The sequence below is a fragment of the Acomys minous genome (assembly GCF_964271855.1).
Source record: "Acomys minous genome assembly, chromosome: 8".
Classification (NCBI taxonomy): Eukaryota; Metazoa; Chordata; class Mammalia; order Rodentia; family Muridae; genus Acomys; species Acomys minous.
The window spans coordinates 86,708,936-86,716,620 of NC_140489.1; positions in this window are offsets into that span (position 1 = coordinate 86,708,936).

Sequence of the window (7,685 nt, forward strand, 5' to 3'; positions counted from 1 at the left end):
ACACTCCTGTTCCAGTCCAATGCCCCTCTGGAGGGGCAAATGCCATGGTGACAAGGCTTGGCCATTAGACAAGGCTTGGCCATTGGTCACTGATTCCTCGACAAGAACACTTGCTGTGGAGTCGGGAGAGACCGAACCAGATTGGAACCAACTGTGATGAAAATGAAAGGCTGTGCATAAAGCAGCAAGAATGCATAGCTTTCTTAGAGAACTGTGCCTCAGGAAGAAATGGCTACTAAGGAGGTGCTCAGAGAGATGTGGAGTTCAAATTCTTTTCTTCATAAAAGAAATTATTCAAACTGTCACCTACTGAAGAGAATGATCAATGGACTAGGAAACGGTGATGATAAAGTAGAGAGGGGTGTGGTTTCTGGAGCAAAGTCAGAATTAGTAGAATCAGAAGAAATTTAATAAACAGGATAAGAAGCTACTCAGTCCTTATGTTAAGTGTTATATAAATAAGTGTGTGGCTGCATAGACCCCCGGATGAATGCATGAGTGCATGAACGGGTGTACGAATGCCTGGATGTGTGCATTGGTGCGTAGATAGATGCACAGATGCATGAATGTATGGGTACCTGTCTGACTGCTTGGATGATGCCTGGATGCCTGGATGCATGCCTGACTGGATGTCTCTATGAACAGATGACTCCATGAAGAAATGACTTGGGGAATGCATGCATATATGGATGCTTGCATGAATGCTCAATAGATACAATGCAACTGAACAGATACATATATGAATGTATGCATAAACAAATTTTCTAATTACATTTCCATTACATTTTCTAACTCTCAAAAAAAAAGTGTTATAATTTGTCTCAGTGAACCAAATGGCTTCTTATAAAATGGCAAGTTATCAATTTCTCATGAGAACTTAGGGAAAAAAAGAATCTTCTTCAAGGGTTTCTAAAATGGGATGTGCTATGCTTCCCAAGGTGTCCACTTCATCTCTCCTGACAGGAACTAGAAAAATATAGGTGAGAAAAAGTGATGAAAATGGAATTGTAAATACAATAAAAAATGAGCCAAGATTCCAGGGCTGTGTGCTAGTGTTGTTGTTGTTCTGAATAGGTATTGTACAATCAGACGCAATGCCTACCCATCTTCCAACTACAGCTTTGAAAAGAAGTTATAGTGAGAAATCGATCAAATTAGCATTTTATGATAATTTCCAAAAAGGAGAAAAAAATTGTGTTATGTGGTTTTGAGGAATAAATTTAAAAGTTGTTTGTTGAGTTTTAAGATTGGTATCTCAGAATAACTCCAAGTTCGTGGCTAAGTTGGGAGATAAAATCTTCCCTCCATCAACTCTATAGCAGGAGGAAGCTGAAGGGAACCGTCCTAAACTGTTAATGGGTTTTAGAGAAATAAAATCAAACTAAAGTCAAGAAGATGATCTTGAACCAACAGGTTGAGAACAGGAGAGTCTGTCCTAGAGTTCAGCATGGGGTTGGGCCCCAACTATATTACTCGCTCACTAACGCATCTTCCATTACTCTTCAGTCTACAGGTTATTGGCTTGCAAACGAGGGTGAGTACTATCATCTATGAAACACGAATAAAGCACCTGGGTGACACTTGTCAGAAACTGCTTCCTTGACGCTTTAAAAAGTCAATCTCTCTCCTACCCCAGCGCCCCCCCCCCCACCAGCATTCTTTCTTCTTGTTCAGATTCTAATTTTAACAATAGAAGTTTAAAGATAATGCTGTTGTAACTGCTTGACTTCTGGAAGCATTCCATCCTCGGGATTGACAATTTACTGATGTTTGTACTGATGTTTTGCACCGCGATCACAAAAGTCACGCAATTGCCACCACGTGTTCAAGAAAAAGCTCATTGGTGTTGACCAACCCCAGCTTCCAAGCCTTCCCCTTCTCATGGTTTCACCCCACATCTGGGCAACCTGTTGAGAACTTCCACAGTTCAGCACTTGCTTAGAGCTTTGCAGGGTGTGGCAGCACCTGTCTGCAGGTGCCTCTTCCCACAGTTAAGACCCAACCCACCTCTGCTTTTCACTTTCATTCTCACCCAGGCCACTGGGGGAAATGTCTTTGCCTGAGGCAGAACATGTTCCCATGTGTCCTCTAATGCTCTTGTGTAATTTGGGGGGATATCTGTAAAATGTCTGATGAGGGCTGCCCATGAGACAGTGAGAAGGGTGCTCAACAAACCCTGACACAGAAATTCAAATATCTAAATGTTCAAGAGGGACCTGTTAGGCAAGATGACAAGCCACTGAGTTCAAATTTTTTTAACTATAATGATTTTCTTTTAGTACATTAAAAAAAAAAAAAAAGAAAATATCAATTATTTCCCCCTTTTTGCAAACCTACAAGTTTATGGTTAGGGTGGTAAATATTCCATTTAAGCAAAAAAAAAAGTATGAATGGGCAATTTAGAGTTAAAACAGATGAAAGATCTGAAAAGTCTCTGCATCGGCCACTGGGAAAAAAAACTCACCTTGCCTGTGCAAACTGCAGCAGCTTCCTGAGCACCATGGTAGTTTGCTTCTCGGTTAACCTGTAAAGGTGGCGTGGTTTTCAAGGCACTGCTGAGGTCTTCATCTCCTGAGGTCACTTATTTGACACAACCCACAGGAAGTTAAAAGCAACTTTACTACTATTATACATTTATCATGCACATAAAAATACAAATCAGAACTCATATGTTCGGGGAAAGAAAACCCAGTTCTGTGAGGACAGAAGCATGATCACCATGGAATTGCCAAATTACGTTTTCTGGTGTTAACAAATTAAATATGCATTCGTTGCGTTATCCTTCCACGAGGAGTGCACGTACACTGCTTCCTCTGACGTCAGCACTCCATTTCTCCCGCACAGTGGGAGTCACGTTTCTGTTGCCCTAACGGACACTGTGTTGGGAGGGAGAACGGTTTATTTGGCTTACGTTTCCAGGTGACAACCCACCACTGGAACTTCAGGTGAAAACAACGGACACTTACTGGCTGGCTCTCATTGGCTTTCTCAGCTTGCTGCCTAGGGCTGGTGCTGCCCACAGTGGGCTGGACCCTTCTTCATAAGTTATCAGTCAAGACACCCTACAGACATGGCCAATGTGATGGTTATGTGTCAAGTTGACAATAAAAACTACTTTTACTGTTGTAGTGGATGCCAGGAGGTGCACATCTGTGCAGTTAAGGGATGACATTCCTAAAGAGCTGTGCTGTCACCAGCGCACATGCCTCTCCAGTGTTAGCCCTACACGCAATTTCTCCTATCTCAAGTCCTACAGCTCCTGAAAGTCCCTTGTCAATCCCTTGTTCACCTTGCTGCTAGCAGCTACCAGGCAGTGTCATGGCCCCACTGCCTAGGAGCTCATGGTGTAGGGAAGAGGGAACTCACTATACCAGCAAGAGGATTGAGCTATGCTGTAAACATGTATATACTGTGTGTGTGTGTGTGTGTGTGTGTGTGTGTGTGTGTGTGTGTGTGTGAATGTATATTTTGTTTCTACCAATAGCTCCCCTGGATCTTTGAACTTGGCTACAAGAGGCTGTGATATAGGAAGTAGCAGGGAGGTGACAGCTGTTTGTCCACTCAAGGAAGAAATGGAGATGAATGACCTTTGGATTTACCTTGAGGGTGCTGGGCTATGGCCAGCTGGATTCAAGGTGCCCTGGCTATTGTCCTTGCGGCTTCTGTGCATCCTAAGCCAACACAGGTGCAGCTCCACCAGGAAGTACAGGAGCAGATCTGAACACTTGTCACTGAGATTGAAAAGTGATGACAGACGCAGGTGTAAGGTTGTCCCCAGGATTTCTAATGTCTCCTTCTGCATCCTTGTTTGTTCCCAATAGTCTAATTTCTTCCCTCTCTCACCTTGTTCACTTTCGTCTCTCCTTCTCAAGTGCCAACTGTGACACTATGTGAGGAAGTAGACCAGCAGCTCCCATGACCACCTGAGGGGGAAAGCAAGTCCTCACCCCTAGGTACATCCACATATCACCTACATCTAGCATGACACGGCCTACGAAACCTGGCATAGCTCATAGTGACTCTGCTTCCCTTATTAAAGTGTAAATGACCAGGAATTGATGACAAGCCAGGGGAATTCCACACAGGTGGAACACAGAGGGGGAGGTAAGAGGTAAGACACTGGGTCATATCTACAAAGTCGCAATTTACACGTGTGCTCTGTGTGACCCTAAAACATATCCATGAAAATATGGCAAGCTTGCTGTGGATGTGTTTGTGGTAGGCCTAACTGAAAAGCAAATTAAAGTGTTTAAATGCAAAGAGAATGCAAAGGTACCCTACCATAAGGCCGCCAGAGCCACATTTAGCTCAATGTTCCTTTTGTCTAGAATACCTGTGTACTGATACTTTCCACGTTCAAACTTCCCTGGCCTTCAAGGATGAGCAAGTGCTTCTTCTTTCAAGGACCCCACCCAGCCTTTGAGCTGGCCCATTGGGTTAATATGCTTCAGCAAGCTTGATGATCTGAGTTGATGATTCCCAGGACTTTAATGATGGAAGCAAAAAGAGACCCCTGCAGGCTGTCCTCTGACCTCCACATGCATACTATGACACTCCTCTCTGCACCCCTCAAATAAAATAAACAAATAAACCAAACATCATCAAAATAGATACTATAACACTTGTCCAAAGAGAATGTCCTCTACCTTCCCACAAGAATGCAGGCAGCCAGGAAAAGCCTAGTTCCCCACCCCCAGCCTTCCAAAACCCCTTGAGTACTTTGTAAAGAGAAACTCGTTCACGCTCCACCCATTTGCTTAGCAGAGCACACGTTTATCTCAGCACCCTGTGAAGCTTGGAAGATATATTGGGGAACAGGCAAGAGAAACCTTGCTCCCAGGAAGTCCCCAAAGCCTGTGGTGGCAGTAGCTGAAAACACCTATGATATTCACCCACAATTGAAATGACAGTACATGCTTTGCCCTTTATGACTCAGGATTGCAATCAGACCACTTAACACGCGGGGTGATGACATATGCCGAGGTCAACACTCTAGCTGTTCAGAGGTGCACAGGTGTCCACTGCACCAGCTCTCCCCACCCAGGGTGGTCTGCTAAAAAGTACGGAAGGCACCACATTCTAAAAGAGCATAACGGATGGCCTCTGAAATACTCTCTCTATTCCTTCCCTGAGGATTGAAAATTGTTTCATATGCTCTTTCTGGCCAAACACCTGTCAAATTCCTATTTTTACTTGATTTTAATTAGGAGCAAGAACTAATGCCCTTTTAATTAATTGCAGATCGTCTCTCCCCATCCCTCTGTTGTTTCCTTCTCCTCCAGATTACTCCAGAACAGGCCTGCTGTAGGGCAGCAGAGTCTATTAGTTTGAGACCAGGGGGATAATGAACACAAAACTTTGCAAACACACTTAAATATTCAAGTATATTTGCATGTGCTTAATTAGTAATAATTTTAATTTAGGGAGAGCTGGCTATCTTGAACAGTGCACAGTTTGTGCAGCAAATGCTCAGCATCTCTTTTTAAAAAACCAGCTTTCCTCTCCAGCATGCAATATTTAAACAAAGAGGACGTGTGGCCTCCCTTTGCACATACGTTTTCTTGCAAGCAGGAGTGAATCTGTCGAGTGCTGCAGGCACATAGGGTCCTGCAACTAAGCTGTGGGCACAGGATGTGCTACGTGAGGTCCCGTCATTCAGGATATATGTGGTGTCTGATACTGATTGGCAGCGTGATGGATTAAAAAATGCCTATATCCCTTATGAGGCCAAGACTTTGGGTGTGTCTTTGATCTCATTCTCAGTAACAATGAACTAAGTGGGGAAGACCCACCATACATGCAGGCAGACCCATCCCATGGCCCCGAGTCTAGGACTGAATAAAAAGTGTAGGAGAAAGCTCTGAACACCCACATTTCCCCTCCTCTGTTTTCTGTTCTACTTGAGGCCTCCCATACCCCCCACTCTATGCACCCTGTGTTCCTCCTAGAATCCATGAGCTAAAATCAGCCTTTCCGGTCCGAGTGGCTCCTTGTCAGGTAGCTATCTGGTTACAGTGAAAAGGAAGCTAACACATGTGTATAAGCCAACATTGCCACCCAGTTACCTAATCCTGTCCCCATCACTGATCACACATTAGCTGTCGATCTTTAATTCTTCTGCCCTCTAATCAACTGTAAAATGTTTGCCTCCCTTCTAGACTTCAGATGTTCAGTCTTTATAATTCAAACCCAACATGTTTTCAGCTTGTCTTCATACGGCCTTTAAGTGACCCTACTGCTCTTGGGACAGGACCATGCCTCCCAAGTGCACGATGATTCGTCACTGACCTCTTTTCCAGCTCTTGGCCTGTCTGCTGGACAAAGTCACCTCACTCCTGTCCCTCAGTTCCTAGCGAACTTACTCTCAATAGGATATTGATCTATGGCCCAAGTTCCCTGTAGGGCGAGACATCTATTCCCCTGGTCTCTGAGAGAGGAAAGAGATAGCATCTCCTCTTTTTCTATATATTTTATTAATTTATTCATATCACATCTCAATTGTTATCCCATCCCTTGTATCCTCCCATTCCTCCCTCCCTCCCGCTTTCCCCCTAATCCCCTCCCCTATGTCTGTGACTGAGGGGGACCTCCTCCCCCTGTATATGCCCTTAGGGTATCAAGTCTCTTCTTGGTAGCCTGCTATCCTTCCTCTGAGTGCCACCAGGCCTCCCCATCCAGGGGACATGGTCAAATATGGAGCACCAGAGTTCATGGAAAGTCACTCCCTACTCTCCACTCAACTGTGGAAAATGTCCTGTCCATAGGCTAGATCTGGGTAGGGCTTCAAAGTTTACTGCATATATTGTCCTTGGCTGGTGCCATAGTTTGAGCAGGACCACTGGGCCCAGATCCGCCCGTCATAATGTTCTTATAGGTTTCTAGAACCCTCTGGATCCTTCTATTTCCCCATTCTTCCATGCTTCTCTCACCTAAAGTCCCAATAGGATGTCCTCCCCTCTGACTAACAGCTCTTCTTTAAACCTACCCTCAGTAACAGGAAGAGGCCTGCTGCTGTTCTGGTAAGCTTTGCATAGTCACTAAACAAACCTCTAAGATACTCAATTTAAAAGAGGAAAGGTGGAGGCTGGAAAGAAGGCTCAGCCAACAAGGCATATGCTATATAAATACAAAGGCCCAGGTTCAATCCCCAGTGCCTGGGCATTGTGGCCGACCTCTGTAAGTCCAGCACCAGGGAGGCAGAAACTGAAGAATCACACATGTTCACTGGCCAAATCCACGTGTTCCAAGTCTGTTGGGAGGCCTTGTCTTAAAAATCAGGTGAGGAAACAAACGATTGAAGAAACAAGTGAATGAATTCCAATGTCACTCTCTGGATCCTGTGCATCCATGAGTAAATATCTATCTGTCAGTCTCTCTTCCTTTCCTAGGTCACTTCCTCGGGGCGGGCTCATTTTCTTCTCTGTATTGTTTGTGCACAAGCCAGTACTTACCATAGAGCAACTGCTCAACAAACATGGGTCACATGACTGATGAGTAAGTCAGCTTCCTTGAAAACAGGTTCAAGCTGTTGGAAGCTGGAAGGCACAGTGTAGGTAACAGCGAAGAACCTGCTGCCTCCAGACAAGACAAGAATTGGCTTCAGTACCAGCTTTGAGGGATACCTAAATGCAAGTAAGAAAAGAGTCGGGGCAGTCAGGCTCAACCTGAACTCAGTGAGATGAAGA